This window comes from Taudactylus pleione, unplaced genomic scaffold (assembly GCF_031769625.1).
Source record: "Taudactylus pleione unplaced genomic scaffold, aTauple2 ptg000117l, whole genome shotgun sequence".
NCBI lineage: Eukaryota > Metazoa > Chordata > Amphibia > Anura > Myobatrachidae > Taudactylus > Taudactylus pleione.
In genome coordinates this window covers 6014467-6030910 of record NW_028284519.1, presented here as the reverse complement: position 1 = coordinate 6030910, position 16444 = coordinate 6014467, and the positions used below count along the sequence as shown (strand labels likewise).

Genomic DNA, 16444 nt, shown 5'->3' with positions numbered 1-16444 from the left:
GGCAAGAGCCACAGTATGTAATCTTACATTGGCTAGAAAATACATTCATAATGGATGGCGGAATATGGAACAGGGCTGGCATTAATAGTGTCTGTCATTGTCCCGATCTCTGAAACCATAGGACAAATGTCGGGAAGGAAATGTGGTAACATTAGGCAGTTCCTTGGCTGAGGATGGAAAATACAACATTCTTAGGGTTTCATCACAGGCTATAAGTTTAATCTATAGTCAATCTTGACAGTCCTAAAGGAGGATCGTCATAGGCCCATACCGACTACTAAAGACTTCTACTAAGTTACCTCCTAAGAATACAATATATTAACATATAATCATTAACAATTATAATAATATTTTGAACAAAATTAGGAAAATTTACTGCAATGACATGAATTACAATACTCCTGACCAAAAATCTAAATGGTCTATTTATGAAGGCTAAAACCATGCAGAAGTGACCATTCTGCAGAAGTGACCGTTCTGCATGGTTTATGCTGTGGGGGATGTGCGTGTGCATCTTGCACCTTTGGTTGCGCTACTGGGGCAAGTCTGTGGTTTGTCCTTTGCTACGCCTTCTTCTGTGTCTACCCCTTTTATGCAGTCCTCTCTGTCCGCTGTCCGTCTGAGGTCTTGGCTCTGGACATTGGTTGTGTTTTTTCTGATTGTTCTCAGATGATTGTTCTCAGATGCTAACGGTGAGCTGGTAGACGATTTGTGCATGGAGCCGCCTTCGTCTTCTTCTCCTCCACCTTTTGCATCCATCTTAGGTAAGCACGTTGCGTATTTTGCTGGGGCCGAGGATAGTTCATCCTCGTCTGATAGCAGGGACACGTAACGTGCTTGGCGCAGGCAGGCTAAGGTTCGGCTCCAGTCATTTAGTCTGGCACTGGCGGCATAGAAGTCGGATGTGCAGGTGTAGTTCCAGTGGGGCTCAACAGGTAGACTAGGTGATGTTTTGCATTGAGCCAATACAGCAGAGCTCCGGGGTTTACAGCCAAAGTTGCATGAGCATATTCTTGGGGGTAAATATATTGATGTCTTCGTCTTCACCTCTAAAGCAGGCAATTGTTAAGAAGGATGGGGTCGGTGACATTCATATCACTGTTCATATGTGAATTAGCTGAATATTTTTTAAATGTTTTTGGTGTGTTATCTAGAAATGCACCCGGAGGAGGCTATCAATTTGGTGCGTACTTGCACCTTATTTGTGGTCTCTTCCGGTCAGCTAGGGGAGCTGTATGTTGGCAGTATGATGATGAATTTTGTTGCAAATAAGATGGCGTCCTAGTCCTGGACCTCGGCTGAGCCCCTATTGCCCGGGCATGTGGCGGGCCCGATGCAGCCCTCAGCAAGGTCCCCTGACACCAACACTAATAAAGGCCATTGTTATGCCTTTAACAATGGCAATTGTCCAGTTGAGTGTGGTGTCATTTTTTACACCTCTGACTGGCATTGCGGCCCCAATCATCCAGCGTGAGATTGTCCAAAATTTCCTGGCACAGCATCCAGCACTAGGAACCCTAGTGCTGTGGGTTCTAGATAAAGCACCTTCACCAGTCTTGTGGGTGCCTTATTTAAATGGTTAGGCTGTTACTCACTGCAGACTACAGTGGAAATTTTGTAGAGAGGCTTTACCGAGTGTTCCTGCTTTTTGTTTCTGGTGTAGTGGCTGGAGGTTTCCCTAGAAACTTGCTGTCTGCCATTGAGTTGCCGCACATTGTGAAGGAGGTGATGAAGAGGGTTCCATTGGGGTGCATGGCTGGGCCTTTCCCTGAGTCTCCCATCCCAGTTATGGTCTTGTCCCAGGTAAGTGTAGTCTCTAAGAAAACGCCAGGGAAGTTTCATCTTGTACAGCATCTGTCTTACATTGAGGGTTCGTCAGTGAATGATGCAAATCTGGAGTCTCTCTCCAGGGTTTGTTATCAATCATCTAATGCGGCCTTGGATATGGTGCACTCATTTTTGAACCATAGGGCCCTTGCACCCTGACTCATTCCAGTTCATGGGCTTCAAACTTGACGATGGGTTCTATATAGATAAGTGCCTGCCCATGGGCTGTTCTATCTCCTGCTCAATTACTGAATGTTTTAGCTTCTTTCTCAAATGGTGCATGTGCATGTATGGGGAAGACATTGGCAGCCCACTATCTTGATTACTTTTTCTGTGTCTGACCAGCTAGTTCGGGTTGTTGCTCATTGCTTAAATTCTCCCAATTCTGTGCGCCCAGTTCTAGGAGTTTGAGGGCCTATTGTGGCTGAAAAGTCTGAAAGTCCCTATACTTGATTTTTTTCAATATATATACTGTAGCTTGACACTGTCTCTGGCTCCTGCAGGCTGCCCAGGGAGAAGGTGGCTAAGTTTCACAATGCTGTCATGTTAGCTTTGGCTGGGGGTAAGGTCATGCTCCGGCAAAGGCAGTCTTTGCTGGGGATGTTCAATATTGTGTGTCGGGTCATACCCATGGGCACGATTTTTTGTTGCAAGCATGAATTAACTACTGCTGGCACACGCAATTTGCACCATTTCATTAGATTGTCCACTGAGATCCGGGGGGATCTCAAGGTGTGTGAGACCTTTTTGGCAGATTTTAACTGTGTGACTTTCTAGCCATCTCCTTCCTTATCCAATGGGCAGCTTTAACTTTTTACGGACACAGCAGGAGTGCTGGATTTTAACGCACATTTGTAAGGTTTTTGGTTAGTCCTGGACGGAGGAGACAGTGATCAGGGGCCTAACTAAGAATCTTCTTTTGTTGGAGCATTTCCCTATCATTGTGGTTTTAGAACTGTGGGGCTCTTACAGCTTGTTCTTTCCCTTATGAGTCTTGTTTGTTCTGGCTCTCTTTTCTGATGGCCTTTGTCAGGGCTTTTCGCATTGGGTAGCTGGATAGTACTTCAATACAGGCCCTACCCCCATTGTTGCGGTCACATGTCCTTATATCTGATTCAATGTTGTGCAAGAATTGGTGCTCAAAGTCCGACCAGCTAGGATATGGTTGCTGAGTGCCTCTGCTGACTCCTGGATCTGCCCGGTGGCTCTGGTCCTGAAATACTTGTTGGTTGATGTATTTTGGATGGTTGCCCGGTCTTGGTCTTTCAGTTCCATTTGGTTTATTTCAATAAATTGTTACTCTGGCTTTCCCCTTGTGATTATGGCACTCAGACTGCATTTGTGCAGCCAGCATTGCAGCTTCCATCTTGATTTTGGCCATTGTGGATTAAGTCCTATGGAAGTTATTTGTTTAGAACTTTATATCCTCTAGTCATGGCCTCATCTTGCTGTTTCATATCTTCTGATTGACATTTTTTCAAATTTAGCCTTAACTTGGGAGTGTAAGCCTCTCATCACCATTATCAGTTGGGTCTTCGAGGGAATTTGCCATGAACCTTGGACACTGATTGGCTGTTGTACTCCAGGCAGGTTTTTACCACGGGCCAAGTTATTCTCCTCCCATCGCATTTTCCTTCCTAGCGTGCCATGTTGTTTAATTTTAACCTTATTAATTTGTTTTTGTTGTTGCAGGAGGACATTTGGCCGATTGTCCCATTTAGTTTAGGCCGCTCCTTTGTATATTGGGCATCTAAGTATTCGTTAGCTCATTCCTTATTTGAGGCGCTGCATGTCATCAGGTGGTTGGGGCAGAGGGGAATGTATTGGGGCAGAGGGGTATACATTCCCTTATCTGAATAGTCTGGCTGCTTTGTATGGGCCACTTGGGGCCCTAATTTTCCATTTAAGGGGAATGATCTAGGAACCAGGTCCTTTCTTGACCTGAGGTTCTCCAATGCCCATGATTTTGAGGCTATTGCGTGAACTTGGGCCTGATGCTCACTTGTCTGGTTCTCCATCATACTTTGGAGGTCAAGACATGGTAACCATAGTTATTTTTGTTGGTGTTGCATAAGGTGTTGGACTTAGGTGGTTTGGTGGTACATTACCTGCTCATTCGTTATGTTGATGTCCACTTGTTCCATTTAGATGGGGTCCAACTGAATGATGAGGGGCTGTTTCTATTTCTGGAGAGCATTATAAAGGTTATAGATCACAAGTTCTCAGACTCGGTCCTCAGGACCCCAAACAGTACATGTTTTGCAGGTCTCCTCACATAATTACTAGTGAAATAGTTAGCAGCAACTGTGGATCTTTTAAAACGTGTCATTGAGTAATGAATAAAACCTGTACACCTGCTGGGTGACCTGGAAAAAGTGAACTGTGTGGGGTCCTGAGGACCAAGTTTGAGAACCACTGTTTTAGATAGTTTGGTTTGAAATATGGTGGCGGGCTCGGCTCCTTAGCAGCTGCCGTGAATGGCGAGAATGAATGGTAGCCCAGTGGCCATTTCATGGCAATAATATTTGGTGAACTCCCATTCAGTACAGCGATAATAAGTAGTTAAGATCTGCATTATTGGGTAACAATCTGATAGCTTCCGATAGGGTGTTTATCCTGTTACGTAACACAGTAAGACGAAATGGATAATCCCATTTGCAAGGGAAAATATATTGTGCAGCTCTACACAGTTTGTGCTGTACTTAAAAACATTGTGCAGTTGTAAACCCAAAAATGCCAACTCCTTGCTGACATTTACAGAAGTAATAATCCCCTCCAATCAGTGCTCAGCACACACTCCTCTGACCCCTGATGCTCAGCCCCTGCTGCACTCTCATTATAGCTGTTGGCCCTGTGTCTTTGCACAGCCCTTAACTCTTTAGGTGCTGCCCAGGGAAACAAACAGAATTTGCAGACCCCTCTCACCCAGGCCCCAGGCTCTGTCTGCTTATAAAGAAGGTTTTATTTCGAAAAACGTATAAATTAAATGGATGACAACATGTAGCTAGCAGGCCTCCTAGGATCCACTAGGCCTTAGACTGACTAATGGGTAATCCTGTTCTGCTCACAATGACCGCGTGCAAAAATGCTACAGTGTAGTATGCAGTGCTCACTGGGCAGCATGGGCGTTGGAATAGGTACGGGAGAAGGGGGCTGCTCCCCCGCCAAAATAAAAAACATTTGAAAGGCATTGCGGCCGCCGACTGTCAGGAGCTGTGCTTTATAGCAATAGGCTGCACAGCGCATGCACTGCATGGAGGAGGTGTAATGTGCGGTCTTTAAGTTAAAACACCGCACATTACACCTCCTCGTCTGTGCGGTGCAGGGACTGTGCCAGTGACGTAAGTTCATCCTAGATGTCCGGAGGCAATTTATCATTTAGGGCCCCACTATCCCCCATATTTACAGCCCTAAATGGGGCTGTGCAGCATATTGCTATAAAGCACAGCCCCTGACTGTCCGAGGCCACCGCTACAGTCCCAGGTAAGAGGGAGGAGGGGACGAGAGCGGATCACACCTTTTCCTTTTTACACTTTGGCCAAACCATGCTGCACTGAACAAGGAAAAACTTATAATGAGCATATAGATTTAGATCTGGGAATGGTGCATCCATATACTATCGTGATCAATTCTAAATTTTAGTGTAAAATTAAGCTGCCCCATATATGTGTGCTACATTTAAAGTCAGCCCGTATTTTGCCTGCTTGGTAAAATTTGGGGTGGGGATGTATGGGGGAAGGGGGATGTTGAGCTGCTCAGCAATATTTGTGCAGTTGCAAAAAAAAACCTTATTTGAAGACTTGCCAATCTGTATCTTAAGTCTCTGAGTTTTGACAGGAGTCTATCTATCTGTCATAGGCTTTGATCTATGTAGCTTTGGTTATGTGACAACAGCTAATATTATTGCAAATACCTTTACTTTAGTGAAGTTCAGGAGAAAAAAAAGGTTGGCCTTCTAAATCATATACTTGGTGGTATAGCATTAGCAATGTACTTTGGTGATTACATTGTGCGGTTATTAAGTCTGTGGGTAATGTGAGGCAAGGCACTTCAGGATCAGGTGGTGTGAATAAAGCTCCAAGTCCTATATTTATTGTGTGATACCTTGAAATCAAAGATTATCACCCTTCCTGCGATTATTTAGATCGTGTACCAATATTTACCTCGGGTATCTTGTGCGGTCATACACTGTATTGTGTAGTGTGTGTGCGGCGTGCGCAATTTATTGTTCCACCAGACCTCCTCTTTGCCTCAGCTACATCATCATCATTATGTCCTGGCATTCTGTTTCAGTATGCACGGTGTAATACCTGCAAATATTGCCCTGACATAACATAATTATGACTTCACACCTGCACTGCTCCTATTTAAGGTAAGTTCTCCATCTGTCCACTCTTTAAGTGATCTCGACCATTCCACTCTCTCCAATCCTGGCCTCGGCTTGTGTCCTTAATTACATACTTTCTGTAGTCCTCTGCCTCAGCTAGTGTGTTTGTTTAAAATTTGAGTTACAGTTCTCTTATTGCCAGCAGCACTAAACCCTGGGAGGAAAGTTATTTTGATGTAGTGCATAAATTCCTGCCCATTTGTAATTACCTTTTGGCTAATAAACTATTAAAGTCTAGTCTCATGTATGGAATCTAGTTAAAATTTTGTTAATAAATGCTGGATATTTGGCAGGCGAAGTGAAAGAGCTTAAGCTATTGCCATTTCATGAATACTTTGATTTGACTGAACTATTCCCAGTTTGATTCTCCTTGGGAGGAATAGGATGGATATTATGTCATGTCTCTATATTGATCAGACGGTTTTAACAATGAAACATGGAAAGTGAACTTATTGTTCACAAAATCAAATAAAAAAAATACTAACCACATAAATCCATACTTTAGATTATTGTGTATTTAGGGCATCAAATTGTGTACTAAAAATATATTATTTATATTACAGTACTTTAGATTTTTTATATTACTGTAATTAATATTTTATTACTTTACATTTATTATTACTTCAGTGCATCCTTTATTTCGAAGAAAAAAATGTAACAAAAACTACATATTGGTACCAGAACATCTGAATCTGGTTTAGAACATTTCAATCAAAGAGAACAAGATCAACCACACATGCAGCTTGGAACGATATATTGCGCAGTAGTACACTGGATCGTGCAGTGTGTGCGTTGCGCATGATATATCGTTGCATCATATTGTGTCGTTTCTGGGTACACACATCATATAGTGTGCATCCAGCTTAAGTTGGATGCCCCAACGATCCACTACCCAGAGTGCATTGGGAGCTAACCAGTGGCAGATCTTACCTAGGGGCTGTGAGGCTGCAGCCCCCCCAGTAAAACCTTCCACTGCAGTGAGTCACTTCAGTGCTGGCGGCGATGCGTGTGTTAAACAGCAGCCAATGAGAGTCAGATAGACTCTCATTGACTGCTGCAGCACCCACTGCAAGAGCCGGGCTTCCATCCGGCTCCTGCAGTGGGTAATGGGACAGACGTCATGACATCATGACGTCTCTCCCATAATGCTGAGCGCGCCAGCCGGGAGGACAGGCGGGCGGCGGCGGCGGCAGCGGTGTCGTGGTCCGGAGCAGCAGCGTGGATTCAGGTAAGTATATTTGTAATTTTGTATATATATATTTTTTAAACCTGTCTGCACTACTGGGGGCACAACGGGGGAGGGTGGTGGCTACTACTGGGGGTACCACTACTGGGGTTGGGGGCACAACGGGGGAGGGGGGTGGCTGCTACTTGGGGGCACCATTACTGGGAGGACGTCTACTGGGGGGGGCTACTCCTGGGGGCACTTAATCGGGAGGGGGAACCTTTACTGGGGACTACTACTTGGGGGGGGAACTACTACTAGGGGCATTATAAAAGGGGCCTACTACTAGGGGCACTGCACTGGGGGGACCACTACTGGGGGCAGTAATAGGAAGGACCACTACAAGGGGCACTGGATAGGGGGGTTCACTACTGGGGGCCTGCATAAGGGGGACCACTACTGGGGGCACTGCATGGGGGGGTACTACTGCTGGGGGCACTATAAGGGGCTTACTGCTAGGGGCACTGCACTGGAGGGACCACTACAGGGGGCACCAGATAGGGGGGATCACTACTGGGTGCCTGCATAAGGGGGACCACTACTGGGAAAACTGCATGGGGGGAGGACTACTGCTGGGGGCACTATATAAAGGGCACTGCATAGGGGGGGAACTACTACTGGGGGCACTATATAAAGGGCACTGCATAAGGGGATACCACTACTGGGTGCACTGCATTGTGGGGACCGCTACTGGGGGCACTGAATAAGGGGAACTAATTGGGGGTTGTATAAGGGGGACCACTACTATGGGCCTGCATAAGAGGGACCACAACTGCATACTGGGGGTACAGTATAAGGGGCACTACTGGGGTTAAGGTGCATATGGATAGGAATGTTCAGCGTGAAAATAAAGGGGTGTGTCATTTTGACACGCCCCATGTTGAAGTGACCATGTCAATTTTTTTGCCGTGCGCGTACATATCGGGGCGATACACTGGCTAACTAGGGCGGGCCATATTTGCCCTGGGCTCCAAATACCCTAGTTACGCCACTGGCCCCGAGAAGCTGGTCTAGTGTTATGCGCATGCGCAAGTCCTGGTGCCTGACATTCATTGTGCAGGCACCGGGACCAGAAGCAGCGTCAGTCCCCCTCAGGGAAGAGGGCAGGAGCCGCTGCTAGAGCTAACTACATTTCAGTTAAGGGGATTCTAGGCTGGCCACTAGATGAAGCTTACACAGAACAAATGCATATGAAAAACAATGCTGAAGGCATGACATATGCTGCATAACAATACACAGGGCTGTGTCATTAAAGACTGTGAGCAATGTATGAGGAGTATAATCTACTTACCTGCTAGTACAGTGGTAGGAAATATCAGCCAATTACAAAGGTTACAGTTCTGAAGGTCTTACTTTTGTCAGAAGACACCAATCTCTTGCATACATTTTTTTATCAGATATATTTAGCGGAATGGGATTGTATTGCCGGCGGCTGTATAGCCGGTGGTTCAAATCCCGACTGCGGCTGTCCGAAGGGAGGAAATCCTGACAGCGGAGGTAAGTACAGCTAACCCTCCCCTCTCCCCCCCCCTAACCCTCCTTTAGGGGTGCCTGCCCCTAACCTCCCCCCCATTAGTGCCTAACCAAAACCTCCCCCCATTAGTGCCTAAACCTATCCCCCCTCCCTGCACCCTAAACCTAACCCTCCGGTGGGGGCTGTTTAACCGTATCCTCCCCCCAGGGGTGCCTAACACTAACCCCAACCCCCAGTTCCCCTAGCCTAACCCTCCAGCTTCCCTAAATCTAACCCCCCCGCGGCTAAGAGCACGGGTGCCCGTACTTCCCTCATTCGGGCCCACGACGTTCTGCTTTCCGGCGCCGTGATTATGACAGGTGTTGGTATCTTGACGCCTGTCATAAATCCCTAGCCAGCATTCTGGTTCGCATAGCTACATCCCATATTTAGCTACTAGACAGTAGCACAGTTCATTGCTTCGGCTGATGTGTCAGAATAGACACAGGTAATATTGGTGAGGTGCAGTCCCTATTTTTCTGCATTTTTATCATTAAATTATGATTTGGAAATGCTTTAGGTATATCAATTTAAATATTTTGTGCAATTATTAATTACTGTCTCTGAGCCATAATATTTTTACTGTATTTCCATAGTTTATTTGCAACTGCTTCTTACATAAGAGCAAATCAATAAATGTTTAACCAAATGTTTTGTCACTATCCTCCGTGTCATTATTCATATAACTGTAACATCTTTCTCCCTGCATCATACCTCCTCCATACTGCCCTTAATTAGCACTCATGAGCTTCATCCCTACTGTCTAACAATACTTTCCTCCTTGCAGACCATTCCGTTGTCACATGAAAGTTCTCCACCAGCTTATCCCCTCTACTCTCAAACTCTACAGTAGCTGCAGAATTATCGGTTCTGTTCAGCTTCAGCAACTCTCCACCTGTCCTTAACAACTTCTCTCCCCAATTTATGCATTCCTCTCTCCTACTCAGGGACGTATTAAGAGAGGAGGGGGCCCGTGTGCATTCCCCATCCAGGGCCCCCTACTTTCTCCCGGCGGCCGTCAACAAACTGAAGGCTGACCACCGGCGGCCGCAGCATCGGTAGACTCTGGGCACTAGTCTGTGCCCAGAGTCTACTGCGCCTGTGAAGGTCACCAGGGAAATGGCGCGGCTGCCATTTTCCCAGCCATCTTCTCACTGCGCATGGGCAAAGCCCAGGGAAAATAGCCGCAGCTGCGATTTTCCGGCATTTTGTGCAGGGCTGAGACACTCGACGCAAGACCTTGGAGAGGTAAGTATTAGAAAATATGGGTGCAGGGTGTGCGGTTTGGGCCCGTGTGCACCGCACAACCTGCACCCATTATAGATACGCTCCTGCTCCTACTGCATCTTAACCAAACAATAGAAACAGACCTTCATCAAATGGCCACAGTATTTACTTTCAGCATGGACCATGGCAACAGCATTGGCACCCTAAAGAGCACATTTTGGGCCTGATTCAGAGATTTTCGCAATGCCAATATTTAGGCAGATCGAGCGATTGTTTGCCATTTCGTATCCGTGTAAGCCACACATGCAGCGATTGCATTGTGATTATGCTCGTACAGAAGAACCACTCGCAAAGTGAGTGAGAGGTAGTCAGTGTTTGGAGGTGTTAATGGTTGGGTTGGCAAAAAAACACGCAGGTGTGTCGGACATAAACGCAGTTTTATGGGCGGTCATAAATTAGTCATTGCGATGTACAATAATATTGGCGAAAGCCTTGTACTTTTAATGACTTCCTAAGTTATACATTCTTATTGAAATGCTGTGGACATTATCAAACAAACATACTACCAATTTCTCATGTCCACTCAAGCTTCTAACCCTGAATATCTCTTTACTGTAATAAACAAATTAGGTATATGGTGTTAAAGTGAAGAGATTGCCACCTAGTGGACTGACTAAGTTTACTCACCATGAGCCATAATCATCATGATAAAAGTGATACTTTAGTTTTGAACTCGCCGCAAGTTCATCATTAAATTCAGACCTATTCATCAGTCCTCCATTACTAGGGTATCACTTCCGAAAAGCTGCTATTTCTGCGGACACAGCTTTTCGGATACTTTTCCCCATCCGCTTCACTGTCCTCCTACTGACTGCATATACCAGCCTATACTGACAGCTGTGAGTATCCCTGCTCTCTGCGCTTCCTGTTAGCACTCTTTCCAGTGCTCCACAGCTGCACATTCTCCGTCCAGTGTCCCTGCTCCCTACCGGTATCCTCTGCTCATTCTGCCCACTCCTGCTGCCGCCTCCTCTCCTCCGGTGTCTCTCAAACCCCCCTCCTCCGGTGTACCACATCCAACCCCCCGACCCCCCATGCGACCGGCTATTATGCTCCAGTGCGCAGTGGATAATACTAAAAAGAGCATCTCCGGAGCAGTGACGTCACACCTAGGTAGTGTTACGATTCTATCACACAGGAGAGATCACAGGACTGCTGACCAGGGCAAGGTATGATGGAGGAGTGGCAGTCCTTACACTACTAGGGCAAGCTGGAGTGTGGTTGCAATAAATGACACTACAAGAATAGATAGGGTACACTAGCAGCTACAAATAATGGTCTGGGTATGTCTTGGGACTAGGGCAGGAATGACCAGGACTGTAGTGTGAATAGCAGGATTACAAGACAAGACTAGACTAGACTAGACATAACAAGACTTAGACTATGACAAGACTGACAGAAAAACAGACAAGGACTGGAAACAACAAAATAAATAAAGGATACCAGATATGGCCTAGAGGCCGTGGTGCGGCTTAGACAGTCGGGACGCGGCTTGTAGAGCCGGGTGATACTGGGGTGAGTAAGCAGCCTGCGGACTGAGGTGCGACTGAGACAGCTGAGATGCGACTTTGAGAGCCGGGTAGTTCTTGACAAGAAGCAGCCTACAGGCCGAGGTGCGGCTTTGAGAGCCGGGTAGTTCTTGCCAAGAAGCAGCCTGCGGCCTGAGGTGTAGCTGAGACAACTCACTAGTGTTGGTGCACCGGATAGCGCACTAACGTCACTGGAGTGCGGCCTGTGCCGCCGGGTTGACACGAGCAGCTGATGCTGTAGTGCGGCCTGCACCACCAGGTTGACACGAGCAGCTGATGCTATAGTGCGGCCTGCGCCACCAGGTTGACAAGAGCAGCTGAGATGGTCTAGGCAGGGTCCTAAACAGCAGACAGGTGGATTCAGATGCTGCATACTGGAGGCAGCAAGGTGGAGACACTGAAGGTAACAAGCTGAATGCAGACAGACAGGGCTGTGGATAATACTGCACGGCTAAATGGTGACAGGATCAAGATTCAATAACAGAAGAACTCAGTAGACCGGCAAGCACTTAGGAACTGAACACAGCAAACATACACTAGTAATGACACAGTATAACCGGCATGGAGTGAAGGGCTGGCTGTAACTTAAAGGAAGCAGGGTCCTTGCAGAATCAATTCCTGGAGAGAGCACTACCTAATCAAAAGGCATGTGTGCACCTGCTCAGCACACAGACAGTAAGTTAGTGAGCACATAATACAAAACACACAGACAGACATGAATGACAGGCTATGATCTAAACACAGACAAGGTAAGACTTCCAGCTACCCGCAAAAGCCGGAACAAGGACAGGACATAATGCAGTGTCCCAGTAGCAACTATGACTGGGAACTTTCACCAAGATGATCTGCTAACCGCAGATCCTAACAGGTACATGGGATATCAGGCGCACTGCTCGCTTGCTGTAGTCTGACAGATGCTGCCCTACAGTCAGCACAGAACAACGTCCACTGGCCACTATATCGAGTGACCGCCAGCGCCACAGACCAACAGGAGGTGAGATAGGGAAACATACCTCCGTATCAGCTGCAAAACGAGACTGTGTCACAATCACCCTGCTCTCCAACCCCTTCTTAAAAAGGGCTGTAAACATTAGAGATTTGGTTTTATTATTATGCCACATAAACCTTGCCACAAATAAAAAGGCAATTTTAACAATATTTTTACTTTTTTTTTAAAAGATGCTTGTGCAATGTGCATACACATTTTATACTAACACTTAGACATTTATCACTCATCTTTATTGCTATCCATTGTAAATTTATCCGAAATTGAGCTGCTTTACACTCCATAGCGCGAGTCTTTCCCTGTGTTTTCCATACAGTATCACTTACAAGTTCTGAAAGAAATTCTTTTTCAGAACTTGATCAATTACATAATTTCTACCAAAGTTTGGGGACTGAGGAAATTTTCAGGGTAGAATTGGGGGTGATATCAGTATACCTACTTTTGTAGAAATGAAGGGATGATGAATGGACCCCCCAGGTCTCATTTCATACTTTTGTCTTGTTTTCCTCTTTTCTTTTTTAAACCTCCAACAGTCCTCAGCATATTTGGCGTTTACAGATGTTAGAGTACTGTAAAGCTGGGTACACACGTGAAGATTTACTGTACAACCATACAACTAGTTGATTGGTTGGAATGAAAATCTGGTAACGTATGGGAGTAAATGATGATCAGTAATTTGCTCCTAAATACCAGAAAACAGATGAAAATGGTCGTCAGCAAGTTTGTTAATTGTTTGAGCTAAACAATTTGTTCAAACAACAGTTTTTGTCCATTTTCCGGCGTTTGGGAGCAAATTGCTGATTGTCATTTGCTTTCATACCTTACCAGATTTTCACTCCAACCGATCAACTAGTTGGATGGTTGGACAGAAAATCTTTACGTGTGTACCCAGCTTAATGCTAGGCATACACTATACAATTATCTGTCCAATCTGGCTGGTTGGAATGAAAACCTGGTAATGTATGGGAGCAATTGACAGTCGATCATATGGTTTTAAACACTGGAAAACGGACAAAAAAACAATTGTAAAAAATGGTTAAATACGTGTTTTTTAGCCATTAACCATTTTTGGCTGTTTTCCAGTGTTTGTGAGCAAATGGTCGATTGTCATTTGCTCCCATACATTACCAGATTTTCATTTCAACCAGCCAGATTGGACAGATATCTGACAGATAATTGTATAGTGTATGCCCAGCATAAGTGTTAAGGTTGGTCTCAGACATGAAGGGGTCATGTGCCAATGGCTAGCCTTGCACTGGGGGTTGAATCTGGAAAATATTATCATGTATAATGCAAAAGGGTTTTTAGGTTCACAAACTAGGCAAAGACTTTGCCTAGTTTGTGAACCTAAAAACCCTTTTGCATTATGGGGGGTACGCTGGCATGATAGGCAGAGCCAAGGGGGCCAGGGTCGAGCCGCCTCCCCCTGTCGTTTCTGGAACTTTTTTTTTTTTAATAAGGCGATAAGCAGCAGCACTGCTGTCTCTGTCAGGTTTGCTAGAGCCGGCAGGCACACTAGGATCCGCGCGGATATAACAGCTGGTCCATCCTACAACATGGGACTGAGCAGGGGCGGAGCTACATGGGACTGAGCAGGGGCGGAGCTACACAGGACTAGAGATTGGGAAGTGCTGTTGTCAGTGGGAGATGAGGAAGAGAAGCTGCTGCATATCCTCCAATATGACCCCTTTCATCAGGTACAAAATGATCTAGTCCTGGAGTACCCACTTGATTTGGGATTGCCATCACCTGTGTTTAAACGCAACTCTCATCAATTAACGAGTTTAACACAGGTTTTTGAGATCCTGAAAACTGTCACCGGTTTGCGTCATGACAACATGGAGTGTTTATCGGACACATGGGTGAAATACTAGAAATGAAGTTGGTACAGGGTTACATCACTTTGCTTAAGGGCTATTTTTGTACTTCTGCCTAAATGCAACATCTGTTACAATTGATCTCTGGGGATATTTTTGTTCAGCTAAGTCCACAGAGCCTTCTCCAGCACTGAATGGTCAGTTGTACTAACTGGCTCTTTATAATACTCAGAGACGCCTTGGAATCACGTGTGGTTTCCTCCCGTCATTTAGGAGTTTAAGGTGAAGATTAAATTCAGGCAATCATCATATTTCAATGCAGTCATCATGCACAGTTCTATATTTTTTCACTGTGTTTGTATCTGGTTGCTAAGTGGGATTAAGATTAAGCCAGCAGCCTAATGCTTCTCATGATATAACTGAGTTTAGACATTTTAACAAGCATATTTTTGTTCCCTAGAGCATATAATTAAGCATCATATTTCAGCCTGTGCACACAAAAATATTATACACAGTCTCCTTTGAATAATGTATTGGTTTGAATGATTACAAAAAAAGCTACTGGTCTCTGATTGAAGTGCCTAATCTGAACAATATGTCCTCCAATATTTTTTAGCACAGCAATGGTTACCGCTGGATTCATTAGGGTTGTTTTAAATCAATCTTGGAAAAATTTGCTCTGTGGCTGCCTGGGAACTGCAAGTCTCAGCATGCCGAGGCAGCCAAAAGACCAGGACATTGTAATTTTTCATCAGATGACGAGTCTACATTAAGTTTACTTTGATTCATGCCTTTCAAGTGCTACACAATACATGCTTGATCACTTTAACCCCTTCTCAGATTTAAGAGGATATTTCGGAGGACATTTATCAAAGCTTGGAGAGAGCTAAATTACCAACCAATCAGCTTCGAAGTGACATTTTACAGGCTGAGTTTGAAAAATGACAGAAGCTGATTGGTTTGTAATTTATATCTCTCCTGTTTATCGCTCTCCAAGCTTTGATAAATCTCCCCCATAGTTTTTCAAACCCCCTTTATGACCTTTCAGCAACAGAGTTTATCCCATATACATCAGAACAAGCACTTCACTTTGAGCCTTACATTCACCCTTTCCCAAGTGGATCTCATGAATAAAGATGTAAGCCCTAAAATGGAGTACTGCTTCCAAAAACTATGGGACAGCCATTCCATTGGTGAGAATTTAAGTTTCTGAATGTTTTGTATATTGTGAATATTGTTCAGTTACTGCAAGATTAATTTCACATACTAACTCAGGAGCCCTGCATATACAAAAGGGTGCTGAATGTGGAGGGGAAGCGGGTACTACTTACCCAGGCCGATTGGAGAGGCCCTGGTCAGTAACACATTGGGCAGGGAGAGAGTTGCAGCAGTCTCTCACCCCAGCCCAGCACAGTCTCCTCTCTATCCCTGCAAGTGTTAAGAGGGATGGGGGAAGGCTGGGAGTGATCACACTGATTACCCTCCTGGATCTGCCGCCTGGACATGGGAGACAAATCTGCATGTACATAGTACTCTAAAAAAAAATATTTGGGAGGAATCATGGCCATGCCCCCCATAGCCTAGCCCGTCACTGCTCTCAACGGCCATGCATGTACAGTATAGATGTCCTTTATTGTTGGGATCTTGCCAGAAATACAGCCAAACAGTCACTTCCTGTTCTGAGTTCCATGCAAAGTGTCTGCAGGTGTGGGCAGCTGTGTAAGCCTGATTTACTACCTAATGTTAATGCGAGAATATGGAGGGCCAATACAGGGGTTCATCCGCATACAAGTGTAAAACTGTGCTGCCAGGGCAAGAACTGGCATTAAAGCACACATGCCCACCTGCTGTGA

General features: G+C 45.3%; 1 long non-coding RNA gene across 1 annotated transcript in view; it reads right to left on the bottom strand.

The window, feature by feature from the left end:
• Positions 1 to 16009, bottom strand: part of LOC148524272 (uncharacterized) — an 86362-nt gene extending 70353 nt beyond the window's left edge. The window contains exon 1 of the long non-coding RNA XR_015878362.1: positions 15923 to 16009. This is a non-coding gene — a long non-coding RNA (uncharacterized LOC148524272). The remainder of the gene's footprint in view (positions 1 to 15922) is intronic.
• Between the last annotated feature and the right edge of the window lie 435 nt (positions 16010 to 16444).